Source organism: Teleopsis dalmanni, chromosome X (genome assembly GCF_002237135.1).
Source record: "Teleopsis dalmanni isolate 2A chromosome X, ASM223713v2, whole genome shotgun sequence".
Lineage (NCBI taxonomy): Eukaryota > Metazoa > Arthropoda > Insecta > Diptera > Diopsidae > Teleopsis > Teleopsis dalmanni.
The window spans coordinates 59,637,867-59,665,143 of NC_051848.1; the positions used below are offsets into that span (position 1 = coordinate 59,637,867).

The 27,277-nt window shown below is 29.3% G+C and overlaps 1 protein-coding gene across 3 annotated transcripts in view; it reads left to right on the top strand.

Moving 5' to 3' along the window:
- The window catches only part of LOC119687942 (protein madd-4), a 115,733-nt gene that overhangs the window by 73,979 nt on the left and 14,477 nt on the right, over window positions 1-27,277 (top strand). The gene's annotated exons all lie outside the window — the stretch shown is intronic.

A 27,277-nucleotide genomic window follows, 5' to 3' on the forward strand; every position in this document is an offset into this window, starting at 1 on the left:
CGTTAAGTGCAGCAAATAAAAACAAATAATTTGAATAATTTTTATGAAAAATGAAACTATAAAAAATTTAATTATAATTACACACTTCATAATGTACACCTGATTATAATAAATAAGACCATATGTTAATTGGATACAGCATAAAGTTCTGAATATAATAAAAACTGGCAACAGATATGTAGAGCAAGTTTTCAATAGAATATGACATCATGTCATGTTATTTTTAATAAAATCCGGCAAGTATTATCTTTGAATATAGTTTCAACTCTAGAAACTGTCAATAGACATGTTCAATAAGGTTACAATAAAAACTGATACAGAGTAGCTATAAATGAAATCAGACAGTTATTACCTCCAAAATAGTAATCGTGCTAGATTTCAATGATCTTATTTTTATATTAAATATTTCATCGTCATACGTTGGACGTTTATACTAAGATAAACTCTTCAAATTTGTCCATGCGCTACTAACTTATAAGGTGATTATCACTAAATGTGGTACCAGCTCTAGAAACTGTCAATAGACATGTTCAACAAGGTTACAATAAAAACTGATACAGAGTAGTTATTAATGCAATCAGAAAGTCATTACCTCCAAAAACAGTAATCGTGCTAGAATCCTGTTTTTGCTCCTGTTTTTAAATTAAGTATTTAATCATCATATGTTTGACTTTTATATTGACATAAGCTCTTCAAGTTAGTATATGACATATCAAGGTAGGGTTCTCGGTTCTTGAAATATATGCCTCATATTCAACAGAGATTTCTACATATAATCACCTAGTTAATTGTGTTTCTGCACTTACTGCCGATACACAGCAATTTTATGGTCTTACAAAAATATTTCAAAAACATCGATATAGGGTTATCTATTTTGTGTTTTCAAAAGAAAAAATAAATTAATGTTAAGATTTTGATTAAACTTTTATTTCCGGTTTATTGGTGTGAAATATAGCATATATTTGCAAATAGTTTATGTTAGGTTAGATTGAAGTGGCGGCCTTGTGTACCAAGAAAGCTCAAATATTGGCCCGTTGTGTTACCAAATACTTATAAATAGATTAGTAAAAATTACAATATATATAAAAAACAATTTCAATCAATTTAATTAGAGTTATTTGATTCTGATATATATAAAAATTTTAATACAAAATATTTAAATTATTAAAATTGTTCTAATATCTTGCAAAATAATAAATAATCTAAACTGCAAATATTACTAGCCACATATATTAAAATGATTTCTATTTTTGTTTTTCCATGTCTTAATAGTTTTGAAATAGTAGGAGATTTCTTTACCTATTAGAGTATTATCACAAAATACTATATCCCATCAAATATTTGTATAGTTGCCTTAATTTTTTGTGATATTCAATGAAAATTTAATGGATCAATTGCAATAAATATTCTGATACATGTTTATCAAACTCATTAACACAAAATGTTATTTTAAATTAATTTACATACTTTATTGTTTTAAATTAAATACAAATGAATCAATTAAAACATCATTTGCACGACGATTTCAAAAACTTCTTCATCAATTTATGTATTGTAAATATGAAAATATGCATTCTTTTGTATCTCTTTTTATAAATTTTACCTTTTATTATGATATACAAAACGTTGTCTTAAAAGTGTGAATATTACTTTGAACAATTAAATATATAATATATACTTTCTCATAAGTTTCTTAATATTCAAAAGATTATTTAAAAATTGATTTTAATCTATAAATGAAGTTTATTTTAGTTTTAGTGTACTTTTCGCATGCTTAAAACTTTTTATCATTAAATATTTTCTAATTAAGTTATTTTTTTCAGGGTCAGCTTTAAGTTAATTTAATTTTTTAAATATTTAATATAATAAAATATATCCGTTCCTTGTACTTTCCACAGCGCACGAAAAATATAACAAAAAATACAAAGTCGTATTAATGAAAATGAGATAACGATGTACTTAACAGATATAATTATAAAAAAAACTAAATCGTTCGAAAAACAAAATAAAATAATTTAAGAACAAATGTTATTTGTTAATAACATAAATACTGCTATATTAATATAAACTATAATACAATTACATTTTTTTTTTTAAATTAAAATAAATTGTATTTATTGCTTTGGTTCTTGGTGCTATACGCTATGCTGCGTTTCATCACTAATTTTTACTAAATAAAATAACTTTCTGTGGCACCACCAATTTTCGGTTTTACTACCGATACGAGTATATTAGGTAAGATGCCTACAGATACAATATTAATATTAAAAAGGTAGACGTACCATTTATGATATGATTTACTCAATAACAATGGGACATAAATTTCTTATAATTGGTTGTTAAAACTAATAATTAGAAAATAGTATAAAATAGCTTAAAAAATATTATTCTTTCATTCTCTGCAATGTCCTTTTAGTGACTATACAATTCGAATACAGTCCTCTAAAGTCCTCTAAACAAATTACCAAAATGAAACCCATCTGTAGTAAATATGAAAATATGTAACCACACAATAATATTTTAATTTAAAAAATAACAATTTATAATTTAATGTTAATTTTTTTTTGTCAAAAGTGATGTGCTTATAACGAAAAAAAACTATTAAGAAAAGTTCGAATAGAAATGTAAAGACAACAACAAAAATTTTAGTTAATTTATTGAAATTTGGGTGATTTGGCTACGATCGTAGGTTGTTTTATGTTAATTTTTAACAACAGGCAATTAGCCTCAGCAATCAGGTCAAGGACTACATGGCCAATCTATTCCGAATGTAGAGCCTCTGACTTATTACACAGAAGCAAATTCGAGGTATCTAGGTTAATATCTGCCTTTAGAGGGCAGTGGACCTTCGGACGGCATGGAACCAGCTAACGAAGAAAGAACACCAGAACATCTGCTGTGTTTATGTCCAGACTTCGCCAGAAGTCTCAAGTTTGTGAGAGCCCCCTTCTTCAACACACTCAGCAGTATCTCTAGCTTTACCATTGGCCAGGTTCTTGACTTTATAAATACTTCTGACTGGTTCTAGCTTGATCTTCTGTTTACTACCCATTATTATGAGGATTTGTGAATTCATAATGGCTATCTTAGCTAATTGAGTAGTATTCGGTACTACCTCTACCACAACTAAATAACTAACTTTTCTTCACTTCAACAATTTCATGTACTAAAAGAATGATACCCCTTTTCCGCTTTATACGTTAGAAATCGTTTTAATTTATTTACTATAGAGATACGTAAATAATACTCTCTGAATAACTGAGATATTCGTAATCCACAAAATCTTGTAGTGTTATAAGCAACTAGATAGCTCCTTTTCAAGAAGGTTCGTTTGCTATCACAAATGTGATAACTCCAACGTGATGTAAAACTTTAAAAGATTCATACCTGATTATTTTGCGTAAAAATATTGACTTGAACATTAGCTTTGTTGAGTTGTAATCTGAGAGACGTACTACAATTGCTGCCTGGCTCTCATTGAGGACAAGTTTTCTTGTATCTTTATAGTCACATTCAAAATTACAAGAATCACACCTCTCTGTCCAGATTATTTCTGCTTGATAATTGTTTGTATTTTTACCAGCGTTCATCAGTGTATTAACTCTGAATAAATACACATTCCCTGATTTCGTCTTCGGAAAGGGAAACATCCGTACATCATATTAATATTACTCTGTAAGCCAGGGACACGCCATCTCTACATGAATTCGGTCTTAACAACAAAAATCTCACAGTTTGTAGTTCTGGAAAATAGTTTTTACTATAAAAACCCTAAAATATATTTCAATAACGAAATCACTCATAATTTTACACTTATTACACTAATGAATTCCTTGTAGTGTAGTAAAGATAAAAGGACAATACACTAAAATTCCGAACCTGCTTCCATCATGTCTAAGAAATACCAGCTCAGTTTTATTATCTGCATAGAAATTTTTCTTTTAATTGATTTTTCTGTTATTTTTCTATAAGCTTTGTTTCCTATTTCCTTTTAATTTTTTATCTTAAAACTATTTTATTTATTTTTTTTTTTTGTTTATTAGAATGTAGTTTGCAGTAAGCAGTTTTGTTATGGCTTGTGTCATTATTGTCAATTTTTTTATTTTTAATAAATTCATTTTTTTTTATTTTTTAATTTAATTTTAAAACTAAGAAAACTTTTTCATTTCATTATATTTGATGTACTTTACTTTATAGGTACATATTTTAAGTTTTTAAATATTCACAAATATTTCTCTTAAGAAATTTCTTTATTGTTTTCATAAACTTTTTTATGGTTATTTTCATTACTTTATGTTTTTTTTCTTATTATATACTGGTGTTAAAAATAAAAACGTAATATTTTAAAAGGTTTTAAATCCATATTTTTTCAGAAATTAATTTTAACTTTAAAGAAATAATTTTCTATTGCTATTATAAATAGTACTTTCCTTTCATTGAGTTACGATTGGTTAGGTAAAATTGTATATTGAAATAATACACATACTTACAGTTCTTGGAAGAAACCATATAATTCATCAATGGCAGTCATAAAGTTCATCTTACATTATCTAAACCAAACCATGGGATTCTGGACCAATTTTTTAAATGAAATAACGTAATAAAACTTGACGAAAATGGTATTTTCTGTTTGGAATATTAATATTCTTTTTTTAGGGAAATAATTATATCAAATAATTCAAAAACAAACAAACACAATACACACTCTAGAGTTTCAAACGACAAACAGAAAGATAACCACAAATAAGATCCAGTAGTTCTCTCAAACGAGAGACGTTTTTGTTTTTGTTGCATCATTAATGAGACCATGTAGTAAAATTCCACACTTTCATATAACTTTTCGGTATACTGAACAGGAATTTAGGTAAATTTCAGTATACTCATATATAGAGTTGAATAAAGGTACTACGAACATATGAGTCCCACAAATCATCTGTATTCTGTCACCTTTGCTATATTTGTATTACTAAACATCATTATGAAGACATCGAATGAGTTCTTAGCAATAAATACCAAATGGAGTAATATGTTCATGATATTTATCAACACAGCCATAGTCGCAAGAATATAAAAAAGAAACTAGTTTTTTGGATACGTAATGTCAAAATAGTCGGGTTAAAAATCTACCATGGCTGAATTATATGAATGACTTCCTCACCCCCCGTATTCTCCTAGTGACTATTATCTGTTTCCAAATTCGAAAAGATGGCTTCAATGAAAGAGTGTCGCATTAAATGGTAAAGAGGAATGGGAAACTAGAATATATTTTGGAGGACTCGATAAATTGTATTATTTAAAAGGTATCTAAATTTCGAGAGATCATTGGACTCGGTGTGAAGCATAAAATATAATTTTCCAAAAAAACATGCGCTTTTATTACTTAGGCCGGCTATTTATCAGTCCACCTAATACTTGCCGTTAAACGAATAATAATATTGCAAAAAACACAGCTCAATGGATTCTCAAGGGTTTGAATAACAATAAAAAAAAAAAATAACGTAGAGAAATACGTTGTTGGATGAATTTCAATAATAACGATAGAAGCTGGGATCGGGTGACCGAGACAGATAAAAAGATGTGTAAGAGCGATGAAAGTTCTTTTTTTTTATAGTCATAACTCTGTCAAAGGAACAATAATCTGTTATTGATTATCATTGCATACTGCACATAATTGAGACATTTTTTTATTGGTATTTATAGCAGACTAATGAGGTGATACCAAATATTGGTTGCACCTTATTCATCAATCATTTATGTAAATGGGGTCATATCTATTTTATTAACTGTTTAGCGGTTTATGTGAATGAAACTCAGCATTGCAGTGAAATCCAAGTGAAACCAATTGAAATAATTGAAAAATAGTTTAAAATATTCAATGGCAATTAATATATAATTGAAATATATTATTGAAATTGACATCGTATAACAAGTTGTAATTATTGAAATAATATATTTTATTCTACTCTCATAAAATCTCTACTTTAAGTTAGTTTAATTAAAATGTGATTCAAGCATCATTATATGAAAATTGAAATAATTCGTGTGCATAATAATTTATTTAATTTTTTCTTTTTGTGTATTTTTCTATGTTTTTAATATTTTTAATTAAAATATTATTCTGGTATCAATAATACTAATTATCGCCACTCAACACAACTCGTAAATGTCAATTACTTTATGATTTTTATACGCCAATCTTTCACAACAAACCGCACTGAAAACGGGAACCGGTCAACACGTTTCTACATAATTTTTACGTAGGTAACTTTTTTAATTTATTTTCTTATTATTGTTTGATCATAGTTTATAATTTCCAACTAAATTTCTATTACACTACTAAACTATTAGATTATTTATGCTCAAAAAGTAGTTGACAGTAGTTCGATATAGTTCGCTATAAGGCATTATATCGGAGAACGAAATTATGCATGTAAAAATATTGGAGAAGGCACGGCTTTCACGTAAATATTATTAAAATAATTTTGATATGAATGTATATCTGGAAGAATTGCTAATTTTTAAGAGATTTTCATATTGCATATATTAATATTTTCTTTTATATATCATTAACTCTTAAATGCTAATTTATTTTAAGTACACATTTTTGTTTTAATTTGTGAAATTTTTAACATTTAATTAAGGTTTTAATAATATTGAACAAAAGAGTTGTAGTCGAAGCATATAGTATATCATTATACAGTTTTTTCTACAAACTCAAGTAAAAATTTTCCATCCATACAACCACGGTTGCCACTTGAAAATTTTTTTCTGTACCAAAATTGGTTTAAAAAGGTACCATTTCTGTAAAAAAAGTTCCAAAATTTTTCTATTGTCTTTTTATAAGAAAATACAATTTATATAAAATGTACAAAAAGTATAAAACAATACAATACATTTTGGGTCGCCGAAAATGTACCATTTTTTGAACATGAGTACCAGAGTACCAAACGGAAAAAAAAGTACCAATTTTGGTACTAAAGTACCATAAGTGGCAACCGTGCATACAACATCTAAACAGAGCGATATAGTACAGTGGAAACGCTGCTAAGCAGGAGCACATCTCTCCCCAACCGAGAAAACTTGCTCGCTCCTAGTTTTTATGTTTAAACAAAGTACTTTTTTTTATCTGTTCTAGTTATAACAACCAGATAAAATCGCAATTATTAACCATAGATTGTACTTAATCTATATTTGATTTAAGTTAAATGAAGTAACTAATGAACAATTTCATAAGGCTTTGCTTTTTAGCATCGCAGTACTCTCGTCAATAGGTGTCTTTGATATATCTATGTTACATAGAGCGATTGCTTGAAAGAACTTTATTGTAACTTATTTTGTTCATTGGCAGCAGTGAGCATACATTATCTTTAGAGTTTTGATGCCCATAACATCAACGAAATCTCCACATCCGTGACATAACATATATTCGTTTTCATACACAAATCATAGCATTTTCATCTTTTCTGTGTTATTTTAACTAAATAAGTACTTATTCCCGAAACGTTCTGTTCACATTTCTCGAATTTGTTTGAAATATATTCATAGCAATTACTACATATATGGTATACTAAAAACAATTCTATTATTTTTTCAAAATCTTCACTTTCTCGAAATCGAATGTCCCCAATTTGACACAACAAGTTCAATATAGTACTTATGGGTGATTCCGAAAATCTCTAAACTGTTTATCGTTCCAAAAACGATAAATAATTTATCTATTTAAGAAAACCGGAAGAAGTTCAGTTAAAATGGAGTTCGATATTTGGTCCTAGCTTTCTAGTATAAAGAAACTAACAAGTCACAGTCAATCGTCCAGTAATTTCTCTAAAGTCTTATAGTTAATTGATAAAGTGTATACCATACATCTAATATTATTCATTCGTAAATACCGTTATGCTGAGAATATTTATAGAATCTAAGATGAACTAAGCCGAATTTTACATTGTTAAACTATCTTTGATTTGGTATTTAAGTTGAATTCTTTTACCGATTTTTTTCAATCGGTCGAATTGCTTTCTTATTATGTTGAAGCTCTTGAGCAATGTTACTCTCTATTAACTGCAAGGTTTCTTCAAAACCCCACTCTACGCTTTGACTGCATTATTGTTTATCACTTCATCAGACTAAGCAATAATTGACCTCAGATTTGCATACCTCCCCGAGGAGCTTGCAACCATTCTGAGATTTGATAACGCGGTGTTGATATGTCTGTCAGAATTGTTTTCTGAATAATATAAATTTTTGTTTTTAAAATGTTGATCAAGCTCTCGACGTTTGGATGGAAACGTTGAATAAAAGAAGTTTACTGCGATGTTATGTAGTAGGATGGCCGGGACTATTTTTGTGTGTGATAGTTTAGAAATAATCTGTGCTTACTGCGAGGTTATGTAGTAGAATTAACGGGATTTTTCGTATAACAGCCTATAAATAAACTGTGCTTACTGTAATATTATGTGGTAGGATGGCCGGGATTATTTTATATAATAGTTTAGAAATAATCTATAATAGTAATAGATTAATAGTTGAGAAATAATCTCAGATTACTTCACATATTCTTAAAAACAAAAAATTTTTATAGCTGGATATTTTGGAAACTTTTAATATAGTTTCAAGGTCGTGTTCGTAACTCATGTTATCTCATCCATAACATTTCATCGATTATTGTAAAAGTCAGAACACCAGTGGGAGTAGCATTACTCATTACGTCATTACGTTATGACTTCTACTATCACATTTATCCTGATTTGATTCCTGATTTCTTCGTAAGGTTTAAATATTATAGAGTAAAAGTCAGAAAATATCTTTAATAATTGAATTGCACCAGTACAGTCGGGATATACAGTAAATAAAAAATATCACCATTATTGAGTGTATATAGCACTTTAATTTTTGTTAATATTACAACACAAAGGCGATGTTTTTGAGTGGACTTTTTTTATACTGACAAGCGTCCTATATTACTTTCCCTGAATACCTTTTTATATAAAAGCGATGTAATTAAAAATGATTAAATATGGCTATTGCTTGAAAAGCAAGGTTTCAACATAATTTCACTATTATTATTAACATAATTTCACTATTATTATTAAATAAAGGACAAAATGTGTTATTTGTTCTGCTAAAGGATTGATTTCTTCTTACGAGTCATTTCAACTGTTACAGAGAATTAATATAATTTTTCAACATTTTTAATTTTAAAACCAAATTCTTAACCATTTTAATTACAAGAACTTATTAAACTCATATCATTGCAGCATTAATTTGTAAATATAATTTATTCTCCTGAAGGCGATATCACGTCAATAATTTCCAATTGAAAACAAAAAAAAATTAGTGATTTAAACTTCCTTGCACACGTTTGACAATGTACAGGAATTTTTAATTACTAAAATTAAATTAACGTTATTAAATACCAATTGATTTTCATCCATTTTTATTTATTCACGTAAATAATTTATTGACATTCATTCATTTTGCGTAAATGCATGCATATTTTTATTATTAATTTCTTACAATTAACAACTTCCGCTTAAAAATATTAACATTATTAGTTTTCATTAAATTCATATTTCGCAAATATTTGTGTATATATACTTCATATGTCTATCTATATATATATATCTATATGATGAAATTTTTCGATATATATTGTAGATTTATGTAGATTTACAGAACAAAAGTTTAATTACTGCGCGGGTATTGCAGTATGCATTGCGATATATGAAGCATGTTATTAGCATGATTGTGTTGAAATAAACTGAATTGAATTAAAATTAATTGAGTTAAATTAAATTAAATAGAATTTAATTTATTTTTGAATACAGAATATCACACATAGCAATAAATTTTAACAAACAAACATTTACCATCAATTCACCAATTTATTTAAAGCAGTTTAAGTGTAGTAAATATTTTATACTAATTGGGCAAATGCAATTTTAATTTGCTCATTGACAACAAATTTCTAAAATATTTTTTGGCATAAAGCATATAAATATATTTAATTTCTTACATACATTTATAATTTAATCTCAAACAGATTTCAGCCATTCAACTTTTTGGGAATATTTAAAATAAGTTATTGTTGGCAGCAAAATAAGCAATTATCCTGAATGAAAAAGTCCCCTTTAACTATCGAGACATTTTATTAATATACCATATATTAACGATACGAAAGCAGTTCAGTAATTTACATGACCCGGGCGTATGAGTGACATTTTATTTATGAAGAAAATTACCTAGTTTTGTTCTTAATAGATATTTAAAATTAAAAAACACTTTTAGTGTTCTGCAAAATAAATGTTAGATTTTAAATAATAAATTTAAACTACGTGGTTTAATAACATATGAAAGTTGGTTTTAAAAACCGAAATGAACTGTTATATTTTCATATATTTTTTAAAAATAGATTTAATAATGAAAAATATTAATCAAGTTTACAACAAATTCTATGAAACGCGGTTTTCAAAAAAGAAAACATAGATTAAAAAACATAGGTTCTTTTTTAGGTTAGATTAGGTAAAGTTAAGAAGGCGCGTGCTAACAGTTGATCAGCTTTTCTACTCGGAGGCATTTATTGGCAATTGTGGTGCCCTCATAGATTTTGCCGGGAGAGGCAGGTTACTAACCTTTGTTATCTTCGTGTACTATTCTTGTTAAACCCTTTGATTTTTCAGATGAAGTTGAAGAGATTCGACAAATTTGCTTTAGTTATCTCTTTCAAGAGAGTGAAAAAGCGATCCCTAAGACACTGAAGTCGCCTTGTCTGCAGTCTTGGACAGAGACACAGGAAGTGATTGATGAATTCTACCTAATTCTCATCTTGATAATTCCTGCATAATCCACTTGTTGGAACTCGCCACCGTTGTAGCATAGGCGCTACAACGAGGCACAGTGCCCCGTTAGTAGGCTCTTTTCTAAAAGGAACGTAGTTTCTTTAAAAATATAACAAAGGTTTTTTTTAAAAGAAACATAGTTTCTTTTTTAAAAAAATATATAGTTTATTTTTTAAAAAAGTATGGTTTCTTTTTCAAAAAACATAAGGATTATTTTTTAAAAAAAACATAATTTGTATTTCAAAAAAAAACAGGAATTCTTTTTTTTAAGTAAAATAGGTTTTTCATTAAGATTTAAAAAAATTTTGTTTTCTTGTTTTCTTGAATTAGAAAACAAAAATAATCGATTCAATATATTAGTAAAATAGCACAGTTTTTTTTAATAAATTATTAAAATTATCTAATAGACTTTTAGTAATAACCATTATAATGACTTTGACCAAAAATAATCTATGTAAAGAACATTTATACCATGTGCATCTGAAGAAACTGTGACCAGTTGGATTCAGTTTTCAGTTGACTTCATAACTTTATTTACTTTACATTTTATTCAGTCAAATAATATTAATGTTTTGAGCGAATATCCATTATTAATGGATCTATGCTCTATCTATGATAATAAATCAATACAGTCAGTTACGCTAAAAGAAATACCAGGTGTTGATACATATCGTCAAACAATCAAGCTCATAAGCCACTTTAAGAAAACTTGACATCAGTTCTATATTATATATATATTTGATATGTTTTTGGTATATTGTGATATATATTTGATATAGTTTTATTATTTAAAATTAAATTAACCATTGTAATGTGTTTCCATTTTCAAAATAGTTTATCAACCATTTCTCTTATTTAATGTTGATAGTTTCATGCAGTCCTGAATCATTTTATGGGTATAATTGTCTTTTATTTAAAAAACTTGGGAAATCTATATTATTTTTTGAGTTTGAATAAATTTAACAATATTTTCGTCGTTGCTAAGTCCCAACAAACCAGCCTTGTGTCTCTTAAGAAGTCTTCGCATTTGTATCGTATGGGTCAACCATTTACTTGTGATGGTGGTTTCAAAAATTCTTAAAATCATCTTCCGCTATTTATAGCCATTATATATCTTTAACCGAGCACATTCTTGATAGAAAATAGTACAATATAAGATAGAACATGACTTCATATGTAATAACCTTCAATATCCAGTATATTACTATATTGTACATTATAATATATTACATATTATATTTTCTTTTAGAATTCACATTCTTTTAATTTCAATAACATTATATTTAATACCAAATCTCAATCTTAGTTGCATTTTATATATATGTAATTTTGAAAGCTTAAAATATATATATCTGCTTGCTGATTTTTTTTTATAGTAGAATATCAGCTAAAAGAATTTGTGTGAAATTATGTGTTAAAATTCTAATAAACTTCTATAAAGCAATTATAAACTGAAGGAATATTCCCGACTTGTGTATAGTGAGAATGGTCACAAAACTAGTGTCCGTAAAATTTTTTCTGTTCATTTGTTATTTATTCAACAATTCATGATGAAACACAATATTATTGTAATATTATAACCACTCTATTCTCTAGATGTGGGACTCTGTTAGCTTTTTATACATCGGAGAAAGATTCAAATAACAGCTTGTTTAAAAATCGATAAAATTGTTATCAAATTAAAAATCCAGCTCGAGAGAATAGCTAAACAATGTCTAACGAACTGAAAACTACAGTGTCATAATCCATTATATCTAATTAGAAGAAAGGGATTTCAAGGAGTTAAAGTACACTTATCCCCATTTATACCCACTATCCACTAGAGAAGTTACGAAAAGTAGAGAACTACAATAACAAAAAAATTTTTATGTTATTTCAATTAATTGAATTTTTGACTGACCATATTTCAAGTGTTGCCAAATATCCATCATCAGTAATCTTCAAAATAATTCTTGTATTTAATTATTCGTAAATTATTTTTTGAGACTGCAAGTACCAGAAGTCGGAACTTGTGCCCTGCCAAATTTTTGGAAAAACTATTAAGACTTTTGGCATATATTTTTATCTTCTAATTGAAATGCAATCATTTTAATGAAAAATATTTTGATATTATTTACTTCAACCGTACTAAATGTAATCAAAATTGTATGTTAGCATCCATGTAAACCTAAAAACAAATTAAATCACAGTACAGAATTATGCCCAAGCACAGTAAATGAGACAAACACCAGACAAATCTTGTGTTATAACTAAATTTCTTTCATTAGTTCAAACAATCCAACTAATGTAAATGACTAAATGTTAGACGTTAGCATTTATATATATAAGTCCTTTAGTCTATTTTATATTCCAGAACAAAACACTTGCAGCTGCAGAAACATGGCGTACCGCATATTTTCGTTCCTTTTTAAGACTTAAATACGCGCAGCTCAGTAATGTCCTATGCAGGAACCAGAAAGAGCGCACAGCGCAGATTAGTTAAAATAATTTATTGTTGCAAAAGCAATGAAAATTGCGCCACATAAACTTACATGAGTCTGCATTTACTGGTTGAGGTGTACAGATACATATTGTAGTTGCTGACCGCCTCATATATATTAGTAACGTTTTTTATGGTCCGTACTTGGCAAGTACACACACAGGCGATGGTTGCGCTGATTGTCCATCGTTGCCTCTTTTATACTACTAATACCATAAGAATACGCTATGGACTAGTTGGTACATCGAAATAAACCCATTGAGGAGCTGGTGAAACATTCTGTAATGTGTGCTTGCCTTATTGCATCGAGGTGGAACAACTCAACTTGATGCTAAATCACACTACAATATTTCAGTTTTTTCTATGTTGTTGGCTGAAAGTTTTCATACACACACTTTCGATTTACTTAGTTTCTTTTTCTATGTTTCTATAAAAAGACATTATTAATTCAAAAGTTACTTAAATAATAGAAGAATATATTGAAATACTTTCAGTTATATTTAAGTTATGGCAAGTATAGTTGCCATAACCTATTTTCATAAATTAGTTGTTTCATCTTAAAGTTCCCTCTCTGCGAAAGTTAATATCTTGATTCAAGAAGTGAGAAAAATCATTCGGTAAGTTTGTGGGTGTATTTGCATTTTCAAGAAGATACAGAATGTAACTAAGAAGTCTACACAAAGAAGAAGTTTAGCCGAAAAACTAGCAACATATCAAATATACTTTAGCCAAATAGCTCACGAGTTATACGAATTTTTAGTCTATTAAATACACTCTAAGTTGATACATAATATTATATTTCTCGCATTTAGACAGATAATTTGAATCAAATTTAATTTGTTTGGAAAATGTCACTTATTATTTACGTTACAAATATGTTACTAAACTTTACATTTGATTCATTTAGTACAAGTTGAAGGGCATAAAAAATGTTTTTGTTAAAGTGAAATTAAAATTGACATATCTGTGATTATATTAACACTACAAAAGTTAAGTTGATAAACTATTATTCTGTATGATATTTGCATAATGTACATACTTACTTACTCTTACTGAAATGTCAGTGTACTAAACTGACACCGTCAACGAAAAACTTTTCTAAGTTAAATAAAAAAAAATGATATATAATATCAATCAGAAAATAACATTATCAAATTTTTGTTAACGTAACATTAAAATGTTAAATATTAATTACTAAGACAGGCTGTTATATCCAGTGTATACAATTGTATGCATCGATTCAAATATATCTACGAATTCCTATAACAATCCATCCAACACATCGAATGAGTCTTTAAAAGCTACATATTAGATAAAAACAACGTATCACAAACAGGAATAATGGGACCCAGAGCACACAGATCAATTACAATAAGCACAGACTCAACAATTTTCCATGCGGAACTCTATGCTATAATAGAAACTGTGAAGATCTTATCCAAAAGAGGACTTAGGAGTATTAAAATCAAAATATTCTCGGACAGTCAATCAGTACTCAAAGCTCTAAACAGCTATACATTCACATCAAAAGTCTTTATAAAGCGTAGCAATACACTCAATCAATTGGTCACCTACAATCAGGTGTCTCTGATTGGGTACCCAAACATGAAGGACACGAAGACAACGAAAAGTCAGATCTTTATGCCAAAATGGGCAAAAGAGCCATTCATCGGACCAACTTCCTTCTTTAGTTTTAATATATAACGTAAAGCAGAAGATCAAAAAAGTTGATCTAACGAAGTATCATTAAATATTGGAACGGCACAGACGGTCTAAAAACCATTCCAACCATTGATTTTTTTTTTGGGCAAAACAGCAAGCATCGTTCTCAACCTAAACAAGAAGAGTCTAATTCATTCTTTGGTACACGAGCAGGCCACGTCACACAAAATAGATATATCCGACACAAATATTTGCAGATTTTACTGAGGAAGAGTCTATGGATTATCGGATCACGAGGTGTCATGCACTAAGCAACAGAAGAAACAAAATTTTATATCAACTAGAGAATGAAGACGGATAAATAAAAAATAAGTAAAAAATAAGCCACGCCGCAAAATAAGTATATCCGACACAAATATTTAGAGATTTTGCTGTGATGCACTAGGCCATTAGGTGCATATCAGCTAGAAAATGGAGACTTTCAAAAACTCCCTCCGAAAGAGCAGTTCGATTCTTCGAGATACTTAATTTCTAACTACAAAGGGGTGCACAATAGATCAAGCTGTTCGCAGTACAAAAAGGCCTTAGCCTTACCCATAAACAATTACCACCAACGTATCATATATTCCGATTACTTATTCATCCATGTCCGCCGCTTCACAAATTGAAAAGTTTTAGCAGATAGCAAGAAGGCTATCTTGTCATCGATCTCACTAATTACCGAATATACCTATATTTGTATGTAGGAGAAAATAGTAAACATCTATGTATGTGTGTTCCAATTTATAAACAATAAGACAACTGTTAAATTTAAATTCCTAAGGCATTCAATTTATTTACACCGTATTTGTATATATATACCTATTAGCCGAACTATCCTCTCTTTTTTTTGTGTAATTACTACAAAACTTTTTATAGTGTGCTAGAGTAGATAAAAGTTTGTTATATGTATTAACTTACATATGAACTGATACATTAAAGTATATATTATATATATATATTTTTGTTAAATATATATATATAAGCAATAGTTTTAATTTTTTTTTGCTGTTGTTGTTATCATATATTATTTCGTTTTATTCTCTTCTATTTTTTGTGTAATTTTTGGATTTTGTAGTTTTTACAGTCGCCTTTTCAGCATATAAACAATATCAGATTTAAAACACAATGAGTAGTGGATTTGCATATATTAAATGTATTTTACAAAAACCATTTAATGTGTATTTAAAAATTAAACTTTTATCGGTCTTCAAATCTGTCATTCACACTCGTTTTTAATGCAAATAAAGCAATCCTTTACTAATACAAATAATTAAAATTTAAACTTCAAAAAAATAAATGAAATGTTTATTGCTATTTATTAATTGGTTTTGGGATAAAAAAGAAATACTTTTTCTATCGAAAAAAAAAACCAAATAATACATTAAATAACTATAATCCATTCTACTTCATGGCACTACTAAAATAAATAAAATATTAAAAGCAGTATAATAATAAAATATTATGAAAGTACAGCCAGCCAATTTCAGACCAATACTGCCCTGCGGCATAGCTTCAAACTTAATTTAATATAACCAATGTGTCATAGTTCAAACGAAATGCATTCCACATAAAATATATTTACTCGTAGTATGCAATAATGAAGTTAAATAAGTCACATATTTTTACATTACTCCTATTTAATAAATAAATAAGGTTTAATTTAATGGACTTATAAATGTTAATATGCTTTCATATCAGCTACAATTTTTTCAAAGTTCCATTAATATCTCGACCATGTAAAGCATTTACCTACTTAAATACAGACTCTTAGTGTGCCGGAAGAAAGAGTGTCTATTTATCATTAGTTAGTAAATTTATCATTAATAATATAAGCAAGGTATAGTATGGCCGCGCAAATTCTTTTGGGAAAAGAAAGTGTGGTTATACCACTTGTTTCCTGTCGACATCGAATAAATTTATGGATACATGGAGTTTTAGGAGAAGATTGGACAATAGTGACTAACTGCATTAAAACCAAGGAATTTTTGCCAGAAATTAATAAGAGAAGAACAGGGAAACTAATCAACCTATCTCAAACAAATCTATCTAAGATAGTGAAAATTATTACTAGATACTGTTATATGGACAAGCCGTGAGGTTCAATATCAGGACCTCTTTGCATTGCAGACATTGCATGTAATAGTGTCCTGCTTTCGCAAGATATAGACTTTCTTACTTAGGGTCTCACATTTGCAGCTCGCTAAGAGTGCTAAATCCTATTCTTCTAGCTCATAACAATAGCTTTGTGGCAAGTGTCATGACTTGAATGCAACTTTATACATACATTATTGCTGATTAGTAGGAATACAAGGATCATCTCTAAACTAAAGACTGTTATTATTCACTTTTGGTTAATATAGAGCTAGTGACAAAAACAGAAAATAGAGATAGAGTTCCTGTTGATAAGCTGGAATGCGTGGGTCATGTCTAAACCAACTTCTGTTATTATAAACATTTGGCTAATATAGAACTGGTTAGAAAGAGAGGAAATAGAAATAGAGTTCCTGCTGATAAGTGAGAATACGAGAACCATCTTTTAAATAATGTAGAGCATCTGACAAAAATACGAATCTCTACTAATATTCATAGTTATAGCTGCTGCAATGTGAGGTAGATGAAAAGATGACTTTTGCTTTTTTTAAACATGTCGTGCTCTTTGGAAATAAAGAACGCCTACCCTATGTGAATCATACTTCAATCATTTTGGAGAGTTGGGAGCAGCTTACATTAACAACCTGCAGACATTTTTAACCAACAGAGATTGCATTCAAAAGTGTTTGTTGAGATTAAGGTATTATCCAAAACCGGGCGTTCGACTTACGTATTAATATGCCACTTAAGCCAACAAACTTGTGTGTGTCATTATTTCAAACGAAACTGCTGACTTTGATTTTATAAAGTATCTGTCTAATATTGTATTATAAAAAGTAAAGTCACAATTGAAGTATAATGATTTCCTTTTAAAAATTTTTCCAGCTCATCCAATGAGCACTAAAATACTGTTTATATTACATTAAACTGTTAACAAAATCATGCAACACCTTTAATACAGCTCATATTTCCATTAATGAGTTCTCCCTCAATTAGGTAAATGAAGCTACATATTTTATGATTAACTAATCGCTGAAATCGTTTATCTAGTTGCAAACTTGGCTAACATTACTGTCTATGGTGGTAATAAACTACTGCGATTAGAGTCATTTAAATCATATAAAATAATGCCTTGTACTTATGTTTCCCCTCGATTATATGAACCTCAAACAAATCCGTTTGCGTTTCAAAGTGCAAATTAAAAATAATTTCACACAAATATCTCTGCACCAAAATTTAGTATTCATTCTGTCATCGACATTATCCGGAAACGAAATTGCGACAAACACAGCAATGGAATTATTACAATCCTATCCTCACACATTAAATCTGTGACACTGGACGGTCGAATACCTCTCAAAATATTTCGAATTTTTGTATTTGACGTAAAAGAGCAGGCAGTGTGTGGCTAAAATCAACATATAACTGGCGATTATTTGCAATCAGCGCGGCGGATAAATAATTTGTTATATGTATCATTTGTTATATGTTAGATTCGCAACACTTGTTGCCATTTCCAGTAAAATTTTCAATTATTCAGTCCACAATAACCACTCACTCCCACACCCAACTCCACCTACTGTTCACCGCTTGCCGTATGTCAAACATGCCTTAATGTATTTGGTTCTGGCCAATGGCATTCCATAGTTTTCATTTCAAAGCGAGCTGTTGCTGACATTTGTTATTTCAATTTCTGTTTAATTTTATTAATTATTTATTTTTATTGGATGTATCTCGAAATGTGTGTTTATTTGTTTTACTGATTGAGTTAGTTACAATTTTGCTACAGGGCCAGGCACAGCCACAACGTTTGCGGGCAAATTAAATTAAGTATTTGAAAAAGTGTTGGAGAGAGTAATGATATACCATATACCATATACCATACACCATATCCCATATATGAAGAAAAAATTTTCCCAATGCAATGTAACATTAATAAAAGTTGCTAAAATATACAGCAATATATTTGCAAACAGTTTTTGACACGAAAATTAATTTAATTTTTAATTAAATAAAACAAATTATAAGCAATTTTCATAAAATTAATAGAAAACCGAATATTCTTTAAGTTAGAAGAATTATTAAATGAAATATAAATTCAAATATAAACGGTTTATATTACTATGAAGAAAACTGGTGCAATAATTATCTTCTTACTTCCTCCTTAAAAAGAGTATATGTTTTTAGCAATTTGGTAAAGAGTTAATCAATTCTACTTTTTCTATATGCAAGTACCACTTCAGTATAAGATGGATAAACTATATCTTCTACTTTATCACAAACAGCTAAAAAGTGTATTGGACACCATTAGAACTATGTATAATCCTTATTGAAAAGACAACACAAGTGGTATGGTTATTTCCTAAATTTGACGGAACCTGTAATGACTTTTCTTTCAATAAAATCTTCAGCCACCTCCTAAAACTTATTTAAACTATTATCCAACTAATACATCTCATCTCTGTTATGACTTTCTGGAAAGCCCACAAAGTACGCCTTTTCTACTGCTAGTATTTCTTTCAATAAAACTCATATCTAATAAAACAATTTTTACACCAAGAAAAGCCTAAAGTGAGCTTAAATTGAATATGATGTATCACTTATTTAAACTATCATTCAATTAATACATCTCATCTCTGTTATGACTTCCTGGAAAGTCCACAAAGTACTCAATAAAAATCATATCTAATAAAACAATTTTTACACAAAGAGAAGCCTAAAGTGACCTACATTGTGACCGAAAAGTTTCCGGAAAATTTTAAATAAAACGCAAAATTCTTAATCTTCATCAATATTTATTTTATCTCCTTCAAAATATGCTCCATTAGAAGCGATACACAAATGCCAACGTTTCTTCCAATCATCAAAACATTTTTTATAGGCGCTTTCCGGTATGGCTTTGAGTTCCCTCTGCGAATTCTGTTTTACGTCTTCTATGGATTCAAAACGCGTTCCTCTGAGTGGTAATTTGAGGTTGGGAAACAGGAAAAAGTCACACGGTGCAAGATCAGGTGAATACGGTGGCTGTTCGATGGTATTTATTGAATGTTTGGCCTTAAAATCGTTGATAATGTTGAACAAATTGAGGTGAATCGGAACAAGCCGGGCGTTGACACGTCGCATACACAAATTGTCCACCAAAATCAAACGAGCCATCTCACGACCGATGCCTAGCTCTCGTGCTATCTCTCTAACACTCACATGAGGATTTTTGAACACGATTTCCTTTGCCTTTTCAATGTTTTCGTCGGTGGTAGAGGTCGAAGGTCGTCCAGAACGCGGCATGTCTTCGACGGTCGTACGACAGTCCTGAAAGGCTTTGTACCACTCATAAACTTGAGTTTTCGATAAAACTGATTCCCCATAAGCCTTTTGTAGCATTCGCAACGATTCTGCACACGAAATTTCGTTCGAAAAACAAAATTTGATGCAAACTCTTTGTTCAATATTTTTTTCCATTGTTTTTTTCGCAACGCACTACTGAGGTGAACTGGTTTCAACAGCTGCCGTAAACGAACTGTCTGACAGATCGCGCTCATTTTTGGCATAGTAATTAAGGACAGTGCTGCCAAACTACATAAACTTAAAATATCGAAAAATATACAGCGCGCGAATTTTAAATGAGAATTTCCGAAAGCTTTTCGGTCACAATGTAAAATTGAGTATGATGCAACTGATTAGCTGGCTATCAGTAGTTTACCTAATATTGTGCTAAGAAGTCGAATATACTACTTTTTTTTTTTTTATTTATATTTTTTTTTTGTTTTGCAGTAGCTGGAAAGCATCGAAAGCCATAGTGTGAGACTTGAACCCACTAAAACCACCTCTTAGGAATGAAAGGAGAAGATTTCCACAGCAATGTGGAAACTTCATTCCAGTATTCATGGAAGAGAGGAATGAGAAAATAGACTTAATACCTAGTGAACTAGGCTTATCTAAATCAGAAAGCAAGCGTATGAACTAGATACGATGAGCGATATAGAAGGGAGAGAGGTTCCGGCTAACTAGCGGGGGTGGGATCAACAATATACTTTGTGACTAGGGTCACGAAAGCCGCGGTTATTGAAGGGGATAGTGGAGAGGTTATGGTCCACTTGATCGAAGTAGTGGCTCAGGTATTGGGGGGCTTATAGCGCAATGCCAGAACAAGGTCTTCTGGGAGGGTGAGAAGAGTAGAGACGTCGGGGGGAAGGTCATGGACCCGGGTGAGATACCTACGGGCGATTGACAGAAGATACTCGTCAACACAAGTGATCTTGGCATTGTTATAGAGAGCTGATATGGAGAAGTACTTGTCATTAGGCTTGCGCTTATAGTTTGTGCAATAGCGAAGAAGTTTCCAGGATTCTTTCCATCTGAGCGGAAGTGATGGCTGATCAAATAGCGAACGCGTAAGTGAAGAGAGGACGAATAAGCTGCTTATAACAGAGCAGCTTAACTTTGCAGTTAAGCTAATATACTACAAAATATTGGCAGAATTTTTATTGTTCAATAAATTTTTGATTACGTATTATATTTTGAAAGAGCCAAAAAAAGAATCTATTCCATAAGCAACCGCCCGTCACTACCTGCTGGTTATTATAAAAGTTTGAGCTTAAGTTAACTGTTAAATTTATTGTGAAATACGCTGTTAAGTTCAGTTTTAAATTCACTGTTATAGTCACTGTTAAAGTCATTCCCAATGATTGTTTTTTTTTCTTGTGTATGAACGAATTCATTATCTTAAGAATAAAACATTTCTTTCGTATACAAAATTAATCTTCTTTCTTAGGCACTTGGATCTAATTTTTCTAACAAGTCATAATAATAATAATACAAATGAGATAATCTTTTAACAAAACTTTTTTTGCATTCCAAATAAATATATGGTAATACCTTTTTTGAAAAGTTTTGGATGTGAACTTATTTCAGAACGAAAAAGTTAGGGTCACAACTTTCTATATGTATATATGCTTATGTCTACTTGCTTGGCTGGGTGTCCGACTATATATAAACTGGTCTTTTAATTTATGAGCTAAATGCATTAATCATTGAATGAAGAGATTATATTAAATAAGAATGCAATGATTTAATGCCAGAAATGATATCAAATTTATTGATATTAATTTAGTGTTCCAAGATTATTTTAAAAATTTATATAAATAATACAATATTAAAGAAAAACTGCTTATATTAATGCTTGTTCTTACCAAAAAAAATATCATTTAGAAAGATTCACCTCACCAATATCTAACTTAACTTTATATCTTAAAGATAAATTTGTTAAAAAAACTAAACTGTTCTAAATACAGGCAAATGCTGATCAACAAGTTAAAAAGGTACAAGATAGTCTCTTGACATCTATATATTTTGCAATAGGGTAAACTATTGCAAAAATTCTAGTAATCCACTTAAGTCCTATTTCACTATGTATTATCGTATAAAACTCTCAAGACAAAACAATCTCAATGAAGTTTAAGATGTTCTTTAAATTTTACAATTTATTAAGATTTTTAAATCAAATGGAAAACTTTCTGTAATTCTCGCACCTAAAGAAAAGGTCATTGCAGGGAATTGTCTTGAATCAATTATAATACTAATATCTCGGGCAATAACCGGGTAACTCAATGAGATAGCTAGATAAAACATAAAATAATTTATAGTAATTGTATTTATTGTTCAGAATATTATATATACAAAAGTGATAAAGCAAAATCTAATGAATATCAACTTTTTTTTGAGATCTGACCATAAAGGAAAATAACATTGACAATGTCTAGGTATTTTACGATAACAGATTATATCACAAAGCATACAATTATTAATTATTTGTCTAAAACTTCTTTTGAATTCAGATACTATAATATATATATATATTATATACCATATTATATACTATATTATATACTATAATATCAAATTTATATTTCTAATAGAAGCCAATAAAGTATAGTTTTCCAAAAAATGGTATACGTTTTGGCAGATGTTTTAGAGTTTAGAAAGACACACTAGAAGCAATTTTTTTTAAAGGAAATAAATTCGTACAAATCTGATTTCAATCACAAAGCCGTTGAAACTTATCAGATTTCGAAAAAAAACAATGAAAAAAATGTATTTTCAAGTATATTACTCGTAGTATCTTACAATGTATTTCAAAAAAATCAATTTAAAATTCATGCTTAAAGACACGAGATATCTTAAAAAACTAGTGTTTAAAGATATAAAAAACTTCAAAGTTATAAACTTGCAACTTCAATCAGCATTATTATATACTTATTCAATATTATTTAGTTTCAGCATATATATATATATTCCTTCTTTTTAAATTCAGCACGTGTTCGCTACAACTTTTCCACTAATTATTATAGTTAGACTGAACTTTTTATGGTCACGCCGTTACTGTGGAAAACACCAGCGATTTCCAAGTATAGCTGATATAGTAAAGACATCAACAGAACGCATGAGCTATATAAAGACTGGAATTTCTCATTTTGATCACTCTTTGTTTTATATATAGCTGTATTCACAAATTGATAAAATGGAAGCGTAAGTGAAACTTCTCGATTTTTAGACGTACTTATAGCAACGACTATTTTTGACTATTTACTATTTCAATCACATTATAATTAGAGGGAGACACAGAGTTCTATGTTGACGATATATTAAATATAATATGCAAAACATACCCGGAGAAAGAAATATTTATTTTGTCAAAAAATAACTATAACTACTACACACTATGTCACTTAAAATGTCAGCGTTTTTTTCTATTATTAGTGTTGTATATATCAGATCTTCAATATGCGGCCCTAACTGAGTCTACTTCAAAGCAATAGATGTTGTTATGATTTCACACCTATCCTGCTTTTATACTACCTTCAAATATATTTTTCAATGGTTAGTATTTTGTATTCTTAGCATCCTTGATATCACTGTATCCTTTATCCGTTTTCTGCCTTTAATCGTTCTTACCAGTTTCCTTACTGTCGTCAACACTTATGAAAACATACAAATTTGATAGAGAAATTAATTTACGCAACTATCTCTTACATTTTTAGAGAAAACTTAAATCTATAGAAAGTCGAATAAGAATAAAATTATATTGAATGGGTGAAACACTGATTAAAGCAAACTAAATTTATTCAAAAGTTCACGCAGAAGTAAATCCAATAAATTCCCTTCGAAATACTTAGCCAAACGTAAAGGTGACATATTTCGAAAAATTTTTTTAAATCCACACTACGAGATATTCACGCGTATCTCGTGAATGTACCACAGCATCAGTACATTACGGACATCTAAAAGTTCAACTGCGGCAGAAACAATTCTTAATTGCTTGTTTTTTGTGACTTCGAAGCACTTGCAAATGTAGAAATTTAGCTACATTAAAACTAATGACAACCCACTTACCAGCACTGAATAGCTCAGTTGGTGCTTAAATTTTTAACGAATTTCAACGTATTGACTAAACTGCAATTTATTTAAATAATTTTGAACCAAACTGACGAAGAGACAAATTAATCCAACGGAATTTAAGCGAATTCTTTAAAACTAAAGCAAATTCTGGTAAAAGACAAAAGGCATTTGCAGATTAGTGCACTAAATTATCCTGGCATGTAATCAGGCTTTACCTGTCTTCAGTTTTTTTTTCTGTATTTTGGAAAATTTTAGGCCAAATTTTTTAGTTTTAGTTTACGGCTGGAAGGAATCCAACTTCTACGTTTGAAATTGTCTCATGTACTGATGCGTGTCAAAGTGGAAGCGCATAGGTAAATTAGCATTAACTTTTTTCGTAACTTGTCACTTGTGAAGCACTTGTATCTGGCGGGCACCTTTAAGCAAAGACTTTGACATAATGACATGTTTAAAAGTATTAAAAGTGTAGCCGAGTTTCCTATGTCTATCACAATATAAATAGATATTTTCATTGCATCAACTATAAAAACGAACGAAAGAATTTAAGACCCATCAGAAAGAGTTTAAATTTCTACATTGCTTGAAAATTTCCTTAATAGGATTGCGTTATAATAGATAATAGCATAGATGAAAGGATAAAAATTATATGTTGTATGTGTAATTTTTTAAATGCTTTAAACATTTCTCTGGGACATAACTGTACATAACTCTCAAATTTAGAATATTTTGTATATTTATGATATCCTTCACGTGGTTAGGAATATATGTTAATTCCATAACGAGTTCTATCAGTCTAACGATTCCTGCCTTTTGATAAATTGACAAAATTCTTTTGTTAATAAATTTGTCTCTTAATATTAATATTAAAAGACTAGACGTGAAAATTGCCCCACAGCCGGTACTGCGGCCAGAAAAGTCCTATTGCATCAGTTTCACTATTCATTAAACAAAGCCCCTTAAAGCTTTGTGAATAAAGTCTAGAACTAAATCTAGAGAAGAGTTCTTAAGCTGCTCTCTGGTGACAGAAATTCTTTATGAACAGGTTTCTTCTGTGCGTTATTAAAGCTGGACAGTCACAAAGAATGTGCATGGTCGTTTCCTCATCTTGGAAATTTGTCTCTTAGTTTTTGAACTAATCAATCACAACACATAGGTCAACTCACAAAAAGAATGGTTAAAAATATTGGCACATATATTACAGCTTCTAGTCTAAACAAATGCTGAAAATAAGTTTAGTAGGTTTAATGAATTATTAATGAATCATTAATTAAAAAAATTTGTTTTAAATATAAATTCCATAAACTTTTGTATACTTAATTTATAATATAAATTATAAATACTTAAATATATATAATTATAAATTAAGCCTCTGCAATGGTTTTCGGAATATTCTTTAAAATATCTTGTTTTGATAACTTTGATCGCTTCGTTTTATGAAACTTCATACTCCATATTCCATTTGACAAGAACCAAATATTAGAGAGAATTTAATAAGCAAATCACATTGTGTTCACCGATGTCTTAGTAGAAAATGACTTTATTTCAACGGACCATGTCTATTTTCATAAATTTTTACATTCAATCATTTTAAAAGATAGCAATAAACATCTAGGTTTATTATTTTATCAGTTCTATCAGTTTTATCGAAATTCCATTTATATAACACAACACAAATACTTAAAACTTCCCTGGAGATTGCTTGATGCAAACTTACTTTAAAGCTGAAAAACCTCGGGACGATGTACCCAAATTCCTTTTACAGTAAGGAATTTTTTATCACATCTTAAGTATATCAGATTTTCTTGAAACCAAAACCTTTAAATTTTAGAATTTTATGTATCTTACTGTGCCGTGCCTAATGAAATGTCTAGAATTTCTATTAAATTTCTCTCGTATTACGTATGGTCTACATCTTTCAAAATTAACTTCTATATCTTTTGGATCAACCACAGTTGAAGAATTCGGCTGCTAAAAGTTATCTTTATTATTGTCACCCGCTACATATAGTACTAAGCATAATTAATACTAAATATGAAAATGCATAATATTTAGTGATATTTGGTTAAATATTGGTGCTCCTTAAAAATCGTATAATCAGTCGTTTACCTATCACAGGTTTTTTTAAATATTTTATACCAACACTTCAATATTCACTATTGCATTCAAAGATTTAATTTAAAAAAACAAAATGAACAACTATATTTTCTGAGTAGTTTTATTATTTGTCAAAATAATTTTATAAAAATTTTAGTCTAACGAACCGATAAAAATGAAGATATTCCCATCTCTTCATAAGCTTCAAAAATTATTTCACTTATTTTGACAAAACGTCGTTGTTTGTATTGCAGTAAATTTTATATAAAAAATGCACATTAAGCCATGAACTGCAGTAAGTCGCAGCTTCAAGATATATTCAATCCAAACGCAGTGCTGTAAAAAAAAAAAATTTTAACTATTTTTACCATTAGGAATTTAAAAAAAAAAAATATGAAAACTACATAAAATAATGGAATAAAGATAAAGAAAATGATTACCTTATTTGAATTGTTTATGACATCGTTAAGCGCATAAGATTCTCTCTGCTAACTAGCAATGATTTTATGGTCGTAACTGTACAAATATTCCTTAACAAACAAACCACGTAAAAAGCTAAGCCATTGCACACATCACCGCGTTCTAACATCGGAGATATATACACACTCAACAGAACTTGCAGTTACGACTGCAGTTGCAGTTGCAAGGATATCAAAATTTTGAAATTGGTATGTTTGGT